The sequence below is a fragment of the Lolium rigidum genome, chromosome 1, assembly GCF_022539505.1.
Source record: "Lolium rigidum isolate FL_2022 chromosome 1, APGP_CSIRO_Lrig_0.1, whole genome shotgun sequence".
Classification (NCBI taxonomy): Eukaryota; Viridiplantae; Streptophyta; class Magnoliopsida; order Poales; family Poaceae; genus Lolium; species Lolium rigidum.
In genome coordinates this window covers 286,382,716-286,395,419 of record NC_061508.1, presented here as the reverse complement: position 1 = coordinate 286,395,419, position 12,704 = coordinate 286,382,716, and the positions used below count along the sequence as shown (strand labels likewise).

The following is a 12,704-nucleotide window of genomic DNA, read 5'->3' as shown; positions in this document are numbered from 1 at the left end:
ATGGAAATCAAGAACTAGTCTTGAGCTCCAAATGGTGATTAGAGGGAATTTATTCATCTTAAGCAACATTAGGGACAAATGGGATCATGCAAGGGACTTGGGTCATTTGGATCATAAGGCATCAATTAAGGAGGCAACCAGGGACAAAGGGAAACATTTGATGATCCATTATCATAGGCAACAAAGCAGCAACTTTTTCCCCTCTAATCTAGCTAGAGTCCTTAAAAGAAATCCATCATAAGCATGGTCAAATACACATATATAGCATTTGGAGAGCAAACAAGCGAGTAGCCATATCACTCAATCCAATAATATAGTAATTTGGATCATAAGGCATCAATTAAGGAGGCAACCAGGGACAAATTAAGGGAAACATTTGATGATCCAAGTAAGTGCATGACACTTTGAGCTACCCAAGAATAAAGGCCAACAAGTGGATAAACATCTGCTCAACCATTTCTTGCACTAGAGGAAAAGTAACCAACATTGAAACTTGAATAGTCAAGTGACACTACAAGCAGCTCACACACACATGCAAACACATGTGTTGACAGTAACTAATGGATATCAAGAACTAGTCTTGATCTCCAAATGGTGATTAGAGGGAATTTATTCATCTTAATTAAGCAACATTAGGGACAAATGGGATCATGCAAGGGACTTGGATCATTTGGATCATAAGGCATCAATTAAGGAGGCAACCAGGGACAAAGGGAAACATTTGATGATCCATTATCATAGGGACATAAGTCAAGATGCTCAAACACACATAGCATGCATGGAGCGAGATGCTCCAAAGGGATTATTCATCACTTGGTATATAGACCAAGTGATGCTGGCAAAAGAGAGGCCAATCAAGAACCAAGTAAATCCAGGTAAGTGATAGATATGCCTAAACAAGCAACAACACATAGCATATCCCAGCCTAACCGGATGAGACAAGTCTTGGTAGCCAACTGAATCACCTAGCACCACCTAGCCTTTTAAAACCATCGAAACAGTCCTTTTTCTTCAAAGGATACCACGAGTGGCATTCATTTACATGATCCCCTACTCGTGGATATCTCTATTTTCATCAAAGCCAACACAAGAAATAGAAATTTATCGTTACTCGAGTTGAGTTCAAAACAAAGCTGGGGTACCATAAGGGATTATTCATCACTTGGTAGTAACCATCATAAGCATTCCATTTAAATCACACATTTTAGTATATGTTCTTATCCAAGTTTTTGCCTCAGCCTTTGCATCATTGGCTGAGCTAAGACATCAAGCTTCTGGCCAGGGAGCATTCTTTATTTTTAGGGAACTATATGAACTATATGCACATGATCCAGTAAGCATCCCCACTAATCAGAGCATTATAAGCATACCATAAGCTCACAAAAATCCATCAAGTAAATCATCAGGGGTCCAAAAAACTTGGGGTCCAGAAAACTAATCCCAACAGAGAATTACTTGGGGTCCGGAAAACTAATCCCAGGCCAACCAAGAGCAACTATAAATATGTATGTATACAAGCCCACCCAGTAGCATTTCATGCATTTAAATTCCTATGAACCAGTTAACCTCACTGAGCACAACAAGCATTTAAATGAACCAGTAGCATCAAATTCCTATGAACCCATCAAGAAAATTGTTAACAGTTAACCTCACTGAGCACAACAAATGAACCAGTAGTAATAAGCCATCAAGATTAACAGTTAACCTCACTGAGCACAACAAATGAACCAAGTAGCATCAAATGAACCAACCGAGTAGCAATGCATCACTAGCAGCAATGCATCCAGAGCCAACAAATGAACCGGTAGCATCAAGATTAACAGCTAAGCATCACTAGCAGCAATGCATCCAGAGCCAACCGAGCGAGCATTTCGTCGAGCACGTTGTGCTCGCGCGGGGGGAAGAGGGAGGGGAGGGGAGGGAGCTTACCGACGATTTGGAGAGTTGTGGAGGAGCTCACCGACGACGACGGCAGGGGTGGAGGTTGCGGCGGCTCTTCCACCTTGACGCGGCGGCGGCTCCTCCACCTTGACGCCGCGCCGGCCCCTCCTCCTCCACGCCGCAGCGGCTTGTGCTGCTGGTGGCGGGGATGGGTGGAGCGTGGCGGCATCCGGCCCTCGCGGAGGAAGGCGGCGGCGGCGGTGGCGGCGGCAAGCGACGGCATCGCTCGCCATGGAAGGCGGCGGCGCGGGGAGAGAGGGGAGAGAGGGGAGAGGAACTTCTCTGTGGCGAGGGAGGGGTACGGCCTTGATATAGGACACGTTATTTCTGTGGCGCACCGAGACAAGTGCGCCACAGAAAACATTATTTTTGTGGCGCACTGTCGCCGTGCGCCACAGAAGAAGTAATTTACGTGGCGCACCGAGGTTTGTGCGCCGTAGAAATTGTAAAACCAATGGTTGGGGGTGACAGGGTGTGGGGCCCACCAAGTTTTTGTGGCGCACGGTTTAGTAGTGCGCCACAAAATTAAGCTATTTCTGTGGCGCACCGAGCTTCGTGCGCCACAAAATAAGTTTCTCTGGCGCACTCAAAACGGTGCGCCACAGAACTAAGCTTCGCCTATAAGGGTTTTCCTACTAGTGGTTTATTCAATGTTAGTAAACTAAATAATCAAGTATTTGTATCATATGCATCAATTAGAATAGGAATAAGTTGGAGAAAAGGAAAAAAATGAGCAACACCAATCAGTGCATGGAGAAGTAAAAGAAAAGAAGGGAGGAACTTCCAACCTCCTAAAAAAAGGAGCAGCGCCAAGTGCTAAAATCGAACTTGCAACCTCGTCCTAATAACTTTGCATCTCTACACCGTACGACCTGTACTGACAGACTTATGTGAATTTATTCTGACCTGTAAAAATATAGTCTATATTAAAGGCGAACTTAGGAATTTTGGGCCCCCAAAAATTTGGGGCCCTGTGCGGCCGCACGGGCCGCACTCCCGTGGGCCTGGGCCTGATGCCGACGGGGAATGATGGATCAGACGACGCACACCCCCAGGCGGGTGGTTTGGGCCGGCGCAACATTTCATTTCACTTTTTTTTGTTTTTTCCTTTCCTTTGCTGCTTCTTGTTTTTACGTTTTTAAAAAGCTAAAATGTTTTTAAATACGAAGTTTCAAATTTTGAAAAACATTATTTTCGAAAATTTAATAATTCTTTATATATGAACAATTTTTGAATTTGAACATTTTTGAAATTTGAACAATTTTCAATTTTGAGCAAATTTTTTATATCTTGAACAATTTTAGAATTTCAAAAAAATTCATACTTGAACAATTTTTGAGTTTGAATTTTTATATCTTTAGAAAAATTATTTTTTAAAAAAAGAAATGTACAAATTTTAAGATGAACATTTTTAATTTGAATAAATTTGAAATAAACATGTTTTAATTGAATAAATTTTAAAAAGAACATTTTTTAAAAATGAACAAGTTTTAAATTGACATTTTTTAAGCTTGAACGTTTTTCAAATTTGAACATTTTTAATTGAACAAATTTTAAACTGAACATTTCTTAATTTGAACAAATGTTAAATTAAAAAAATTAAGCTTGAACCTTTTTCAAATTTGAATATTTTTAATTTAAACATTTCCCAAATTTGAACATTTTTAGATTTGAATTTTTTAAAATTTGAACATTTTTTAAAAAAATTCTATTTTTCAAATCTGAAAAATAAAGTAACAAAAAGAAACAGAACAAGAGAACAAAATAAAAAGAAAATAAAAAAAACATGAAAAAAAGAAACAAAAAAGGAGAAACACAAAGAAAAGAAAAAAAAAGGAAAAAAGAGGAGGCCCGCACCTAACTGGGCCGACCGTACCGCGCTAGGTAATAGCAAGCTTTGGTCGTGCCAGCTGATGTGGGCATTACCCTTTGGGTAACCAATATTATGCTACCTCCTACGGCCCAACCAGGGACCCGTGAAGATCATCCACCGACCAATCATCACAAATCAGCAAATATATCCAAGTGAACTTTGGCGTTCAAAACTGGTGCGATCTATCTTTCTGGTTCCGGATGCTCAATCTATCTTACAAATCCCTTTGAGGGGGGAGTGTTGGAGAGGATTGGTTATCCTAGCACTACGAGAGGACGGGTGTTTACACAGTCCGCTCTACATACCGGGCACTCATTGATGATAAAGATAGGAATGTGTCGGCGATGAATAATGGAGTTGGCCATTCCATAATGCAGGAGGAGGAGAAATGGAAAAGATTATGGAAACTTGATGTCTTACCGAGAGTACGAGTTTTTTTGGTGGCGGGTTCTCAAAGGCATTTTGCCTGATTTCGCAACCCTCACAGGCGGCATGTCAGAGTTCATAGTACTTGCTCGGATTGCAAATGAGTATCAGAGACATTGCTTCATGCTTTGGTGGAATGTGGTCATGCAAAGCAATTTTGGGCAGCTGCCCAGGATGTTGTGCATCTTAAACGGCCTCGGTTGCATCCTGACACTTGGGAGATGGATATACTTTGAGATCCACAGTTCAGTCAGGGAGAAAAGGACAGAATGATCTCGATCATATCAGCTACTGGGACTCGAGAAACCGTTGGTCTCATGATGAGATAGGATATGACCATGTAAAGTCAGTGGAAAAAGCATAAATGAAACAATGGGCTTTTTTTTTTGAGAGGAACACTAATGTATTCCATTAAAACATAGTGCTGGACATATTGTCAGCACATAAGTCAAATACAAACTGTGGAAGATCAGCAAACCAGATCTCCTGGTTGCCATCTTCAAACAGAGCGCCCCGCGCAGCTAGTTCATGTGCAGGTACATTACAAGATCTTTTACAAACAGATAGTTTTACATCGTCATAAGCATTACAAAGTAAAGCCTTAATTTCTTTAAAAAGATATCCTAGTGGTGCTAGATCATACTCCTTTGACGTGATAGCTTTCTTCAAGACAGAGGAGTCCATCTCTAATTGTACTCGGCTGCATCCCATCTGAGATGTGATTTTGATGGCTTGGAGTGTAGCTATGGCTTCAGCTTGCAAAGCAGATCCAATCTCTTGGATATGACCACATCCAGCTGCCACAGGGACACCCTCATCATTTCTCAAAATAAAACCCCAGCCTCCTGATCTAGATGATTCTCGAAATGCACCATCTGTGTTGATCTTGACATAACTATACATAGGAAGAGTCCATTTAGATTGTATATGTCTATTTTGTTTTAGTTCATTTTTACCCAGGACCTTGTACTCCATAGCATGAGATATAATAGATGACACTATTTGTTGAGGTTTTCTAATAATTTTACCTGAGTTAGCTTTGTTCCTTTCTGCCCACCATATCCAAAGCGTGCAACATGTCATCAGTTTTTCTTCTTCTTCTAGATTAAGGATCGTTTCCAACAGGAGCATAGCATTTGAAGCTTCACATAGCTTCTCTCTTGTCTCCTCCATTTGTAGTTGCCTCCATATTTGTTTGACCACCTTGCACCTGAGAAATACATGGCCTCCATCTTCATTTAATCTTAAGCATAATGGGCATCTAGTATCAACATCCATACCTCTTCTTTTCTGATTCATGCGTAAAGGAAGGCTGTTTGTTGTTAACCTCCATAAGAAGTGAATTATTTTGCTAGGAAGAGGCAAAGACCACATCCGTTTCCATTGGTTATTTCTCCTTTCATGGTTGTTTTCAGAGTTTGTGTTGGAGATATGCCCAAGAGGCAATAATAAAAGTGGTTATTATATATCTTTATGTTTATGATAAATGTTTATATACCATGCTATAATTGTATTAACCGAAATATTGATACATGTGTGTTATGTAAACAAACAAAGAGTCCCTAGTAAGCCTCTTAACTAGCTTGTTGATTAATAGATGATTAGTTTCATAATCATGAACATTGGATGTTATTAATAACAAGGTTATATCATTGTATGAATGATGTAATGGATACACCCAATTAAGCGTAGCATAAGATCACGTCATTAAGTTATTTGCTATAAGCTTTCGATACATAGTTACCTAGTCCTTATGACCATGAGATCATGTAAATCACTTATACCGGAAAGGTACTTTGATTACATCAAACGCCACCTGCGTAAATGGGTGGTTATAAAGGTGGGACTAAGTATCCGGAAAGTATGAGTTGAGGCATATGGATCAACGATGGGATTTGTCCATCCCGATGACGGATAGATATACTCCGGGCCCTCTCGGTGGAATGTCGTCTAATGTCTTGCAAGCATATGAATAAGTTCATAAGAGACCACATACCACGGTACGAGTAAAGAGTACTTGTCAGGAGACGAGGTTGAACAAGGTATAGAGTGATACCGATGGTCAAACCTCGGACAAGTAAAATATCGCGTGACAAAGGGAATTGGTATCGTATGTGAATGGTTCATTCGATCACTAAGTCATCGTTGAATATGTGGGAGCCATTATGGATCTCCGGATCCCGCTATTGGTTATTGGTCGGAGTAAGTACTCAACCATGTCCGCATAGTTCGCGAACCGTAGGGTGACACACTTAAAGTTGGATGTTGAAATGGTAGAACTTGAATATGGAATGGAGTTCGAATATTTGTTCGGAGTCCCGGATGAGATCCCGGACATCACGAGGAGTTCCGGAATGGTCCGGAGAATAAGATTCATATATAGGAAGTCATTTTATGTGTTTGAAAATGATCCGGTGCATTTATGGAAGGTTCTAGAAAAGTCCGGAAGAAAGTCACTTTGGAAGGCGGAGTGATACGTCTCCGACGTATCGATAATTTCTTATGTTCCATGCCACATTATTGATGATATCTACATGTTTTATACACATTATATGTCGTATTTATGCATTTTCCGGCACTAACCTATTAACGAGATGCCGAAGAGCCGGTTGTTTTTTTCGCTGTTTTTGGTTTCGAAATCCTAGTAAAGAAATATTCTCGGAATTGGACGAAATCAACGCCCAGGGTCCTATTTTTGCACGAAGCTTCCAGAAGACCGAAGGGGGAAGGAAGTGGGGCCACGAGGCGCCGACACAACAGGGCGGCGCGGCCCAAGCCCTGGCCGCGCCGGCCTGTCGTGTGGGGCCCTCGTGTGGCCCCCCGCGTTGCCCTTCCGCCTGCTTAAAGCCTTCGTCGCGAAACCCCCAGTACCGAGAGCCACGATACGGAAAACCTTCCAGAGACGCCGCCGCCGCCAATCCCATCTCGGGGGATTCAGGAGATCGCCTCCGGCACCCTGCCGGAGAGGGGAATCATCTCCCGGAGGACTCTTCACCGCAATGGTCGCCTCCGGAGTGATGAGTGAGTAGTTCACCCCTGGACTATGGGTCCATAGCAGTAGCTAGATGGTTGTCTTCTCCTCATTGTGCTTCATTGTCGGATCTTGTGAGTTGCCTAACATGATCAAGATCATCTATCTGTAATTCTATATGTTGTGTTTGTCGGGATCCGATGGATAGAGAATACTATGTTATGTTTACTAGTTGAATACCCGTGCGTTGCCACGAGACACTAAAAATATTTGATGATTTTGCATATCAAACACGAGATGGTGGAAATATGACTCGCGATAAACACAAGTCTCTCGCAACGAACACTTCTCTCCTCCTCTCTCTCACAACAATCAAGTACTTATCTTCTACTTATGTATAGTTCAAATAAATGAATGCAAAATTTTACTACTTTTATGGTTGCCTTAAAGAAACTGTGATGTTCTGTTTTCTTGGATATCACTAAGCATTTTCACCCTTTATTTTTTTATATAATAAGATAGCTTTTAGATTAGTGAAACAAACTATTCAGCATTTTACTTTTACTACTAATGAAGATGGAAGTAAGAAGTGTGTTGTCAGTTGTCACCGAGTAACAAATAGATTTAATCTAACAGAAAAACTATGTAAGAAATCACAGCCCACTTATTTTTCACCACAACTGCTATTTCCGAGCACCATGTCGCTGCAACAAACGCGGGATTCTCTACTGCCGACAATCATAACAAATCAAGACAATTAATAGAACATAAAACATGTCAGAGTGCATGGTCATGTCAACACATCCAGAAGATCTGCAAAAAAAACATCAAGAATACAAACCTGGGTGCCAAACCTCTTAATCATCTGGTGATGCTTAAAAAACATGAAAATCTACTTCTAAGACAAACAGGAACAAAGAGCTGAACCATATAGGACCAGATCAAAACTTGTCAATCGGTGACCCCATCTTATCCAAGCAGAGGCAAGAAACATCATATCAGGCCGTAGCATGGCAGAAGCCAGAAGCATCGGCGAACTCGCATCAGATCGGACCAGAAATACACCAGCTCATAGCAGCTTTCACCGCGCGTGCCACCTCCAGCTCCGTGTTCACCCCTCAGCTTGATGACCCTTGCTCCGTCGGTGCCGTCCCTCAACCTTCAACCTGTGTGACACCTTTCCACGCTTACACAATGAATTTAAGATTGTTATTGGATATGTAGTTCAAAGCATCTGGTAAGCTCAACCACTAAAATGCTAAGAAAAAATCAAATGAACTACTTCTGGCGTGAATCAAATTAAAAATACAGTTCCATTTGAAGGCATTAACAACAGTAGTTTTTATTTGTGCAAATAACAAATGCATAACATATATCATATACAACAATAGTTTTGAAGTCTGCTTACATTGTTTTACATACAGTATATACATACACAACCATCCTTATGATAGACTGAAGTTATATTGTTCACAACATGAAGCATGAGGAGCATGAACAATAAGAAAATTTTGAAAGTATGATTCAAGATAAAAATGAATTAATATGGACTAACAGCTGGTTGCCGATCAGTGTAGTATACCCAAAAATAATAAGCACATTGGTAACAGAGGAAAGTGCATGCGGATAATTAGCTAATTATTAATATCACCAATCTCTGCGATGAACTTCATAAAGTTCTACTGATTTCTGTTGGTATGTGAACTAACTGATTATTATTGCCATGCGAATTCTGACCGAGGCCAACTATCTATCTGTAATGGAACATTGTCTAGGGTGAATTTCATCATTGTGTAGGGTGAATAAAATCCATCATTCGAAAGTAGCTTACGAAAAGGTTGCAGTTTACAATAGTTCTTACTTTCTGTTTCATGGAATGGCATGGCATTGCACATAGCATATGACTTTTGAGCATGGTCACAAACAAAAATGAAATAAATGGTATAAATAGCAGCTGACCAAGCGTATCAGGTTCCTAGGAAAGGTTCAAATAGCAAGAAAGCCTTTCGTTAGTAGCTAGTTAACACCACCTATGTTCATGGAGTGCACTTATCTACACAGCCTTGATATCCTTGAATATAACCTTTCTCGAGTTTTTTAGTGATCATAAACATGTTACGACTGAATGAGACAACACCACATTTTCACTAATGAAATCTGCTTACTGGTGGCATGGTTGGTCTAAATACAAAAAGTATAATGCAGGTAAGCACTCCCTGTCCATTCAAAAGATGCAAACATAAATTCTCAACCTTGCAACACGTCCAAGAATTCATATGATATTTTTTCGATCTCGTCAGTGAAAAGTAGAGAGCACCAATGAATATGATTCCACAATCCATATGAGACACAGGAACGGTATTGGTCTCAAATCTGAGAGCCAAAGAGAAGAAGAATCTAACCAGAAACAGAGCAAGCACGACACAAGGTGGTCTGGACGGCCTCATGACTCCTTTCAGCCGCAGATGGCTGGTGCACATCGCCTCGCCCTACAGCCCCTTCTTATGTTGTAATGCTGCGTACCACCCCGCTCCTTGCCTGAAAACGGCTCTACATCTGAAGCAACAAGGAAAATTGATTTCAATGAATATTGCATGCACACATAGTACATTTTTTAACAGAACGAAAATAAAATCCACGGCATAATGTAACTGAGCACCGCAAACGAACTATTGCAGGTTAGAATGAACAAAATTTGGAAGAGAAAAGAAACACAACTGAGGCATCAACGTCTCCCCTCGCCCTAGCCATTGATGACACACTCATCAATATCATTGGAAACAGTAGTGATAGGATCAACTGTAAACATAAGTTTCAATACAAAAGGAGCAAATTTCAGTTTATAGAATTGTAGCCTTAAATTGAATCCACACAGATGAAGAAGACCACCTCATTTTCCTCAATCAACTCGAATTAGGCTGTTGATTAGACCTCCACTTGGCCTCATTGTCGATCCTCCTTCATATACTTTGAGAACATGAATTGTGGTACAATAGGTCATTCTTTGAATTAGTTTTATAATCTTCCAGCGGCATTCATTTATTCTTCAGAAAATCCAACACAATAACCGGGTCTTTATCTGATTTTTCTACAGAAAATTCATTTATAAGTTCATCCATGCTGGTAATGATCTAAAGAGAAATCATTTATAAGAAATAATAATCCACTGCTGGATCTGAGGTAGAACTAATATCCGGCTGAACCAAAAAATATGTTAACAGTACTTCCTTTCCATATTTACAAGAAAAAAATGAATAAGATAGTTGCTTGGTTCTTAATAGATTTTAGGAAAATAAAAAGTTGTTTGCTCTGTAAAGCTGAGACAGCAAAATCATATACATTTTAGAAATTCAAATGGTTCAAAAACTATGTTTAGTAAGATGAGCATAGGGTTATATTTTGGGAGAGCTGACTTGTTACCATAGGCTTCTAAGCACGAAAAATAAGAGCCATGGTAACTTCTCCAATTTTGAAATAAGTATTGTTCAGATCTGTTGCTAAACAAAATGGGACCAACCACTTCTCCCATTAGCTTCAGAAATATGCAGCAATTGTGAAATTGCCCCAAAACAAGAATCTATGCATATAGAGCCAGTGTACTTATCCTTGTACTTTCAGAAATATGCAGCCATTGTGAAATTACCCCCAAAACTGAGTCTCTGCATATTAGAGAGCACGCATGACATAAGTATTGTGAACTGAGAAAAGAAATTAACACCAATTTAAATTGCAGCATGTACAAAGTAAGCCCAACGTAAGAATCCGATCTGGGCGTCACGAGAGGTAGTGGTGAGAGTCTGAGTCCGAGGGCGGCCGTAATGAAACATTGCTAATTCATCAATTCGTGCCAATATATAATTGCATACCATGAGTAAATACTACACCAGCAATTCCGGTCATTGCGACAAACAAACAAAATGGAATCAAAATAAGCTATCATCTCACAGTCTCACTCAGCAGCAAAGTGAACCCATTGAGTTATATGTCTTTGGTGATCAAATCCTGCAGCAATCTGACATAAGAGCACCCACAACGCGGCTCTTACATGCCGACTGGCCAGGGTAATATTCCCGGCCGATCTGCTGCCTTTAATCACGGGCGCCGGACAAATAATCTTTCACCTGATGCTTCATTTCTTTTTGGCTGACGGCATGCAAAGCGGAGCGTCTAGTGCGCGAGAATATGGTGGTTTGTTTGTTCAGATAAGCGTCTACCGTTGCAACTTCCAGGCGCTAGGTGATAAATCCGAATTCTTTGTATTTTTTTCTTCATGTAAGTGTCCAGATTAGAGTCTAACGTTGTGGATGCTCCAAGACAGAAAACAAAATAACGTAAACCAACTGAGTGTGATTAACTTGGATGCATATCGAGTGGCATAAAACACACCTAAAATGAACATGGGAGTGAAGGGATAAATGCATGACATGAAGCTCAGTGTACATACTCCAAATTAGCATCTCTGTATCAACAGAAAATTAAAAAGTACAACATCTATAACTGAGAATATAGTTCCCCGTACAGCAATAACAAACGGAAGGAAATCTAACTATTAGAAGGAGGATCGGACCACCAAGTATCACAAATGATAATTGCTGTAATATATCAAATGTTGTTTTTACGTAAGGGGATGCTAGAAGAGTGCATATGATTGAGAATATAAGCGGAGAGGTCACATACCAGGTCAAAGATGGACATTCTACGAACTTCGAGGTGCTCAGAATATATAGAATTTTCTGGTCGATCCGTTCGGCTCAGGCATGCCACTGTGCTAGCTGGCGTTGTGGCCCCAATCCCTGGCTCATCGGAGTTGGTTTACAGAGAGACGGGTGTGCGCAGCGCGCGGAGGGAGGTCGAGCTGCCGACGCTGGTTCTGTCAATCACCGATCTGAGCGGCGCGCGGAGTGACAGTGTAGAGTTCCAGCCCATCTCCTGTAGCGCGGCGGGGCAAGCGTGTTCGGCGCGTGGAGGGATTTCAAGATGGCGATATCGGTTCTCTCCACCTCGGATCTCGCCGGCGCGCGGAGTGACGATGGGGAGTTCGGGCACGACGGCTGCAGCACGCGGCGGGGCAAACGCTTCTTCCAGACGGGGCGACGGTTACCCACCAGAATGGGAAGGCGGCGCAGGCGGGACGCCGTGGTGGCCGTGGGAGAGGCGACTGTGGTCGTGGGAAAGAGGAGCAGCGGTGGAGCGTGGAGGTTCAGAAATCGGGAGAGACGTGCAGTAACCTCCTCCTGCGGTTTTGTGTACGATTATTTTTGCTACACCGGTTTTCTTTCCTGACGGATCGCTCCACGCGTGGACATACCGCACATGAGATGAGAGGACGGACGTACCAACCATCTCACCACCTCTAGCCATTTAATATAGTAGAGATTATCAATCTATTACATATGTGTTGTTTATGATCTTGCATGCTCTCCGTTATTAGTAGAGGCTCTGGCCAAGTTTTTGCTCTTAACTCCAAGAGGGAGTATTTATGCTCGATAGTGG

The 12,704-nt window shown here is 41.4% G+C and overlaps 1 long non-coding RNA gene across 4 annotated transcripts; it reads right to left on the bottom strand.

Moving 5' to 3' along the window:
* Window positions 1–7,952: 7,952 nt before the first annotated feature.
* Window positions 7,953–12,396, bottom strand: LOC124695443. Of its 4 annotated transcripts, XR_007000568.1 has the most exons (5): window positions 11,889–12,396; window positions 10,632–10,870; window positions 10,101–10,299; window positions 9,614–9,767; window positions 7,953–8,377 (listed from the first exon to the last, which is right to left on the bottom strand). It is a non-coding gene; the product is annotated as an uncharacterized LOC124695443 (long non-coding RNA). The 4 variants fall into 4 exon arrangements; XR_007000570.1 differs by having other exon boundaries at window positions 9,930–10,870; XR_007000571.1 differs by having other exon boundaries at window positions 9,614–10,010; window positions 10,101–10,870.
* Between the last annotated feature and the right edge of the window lie 308 nt (window positions 12,397–12,704).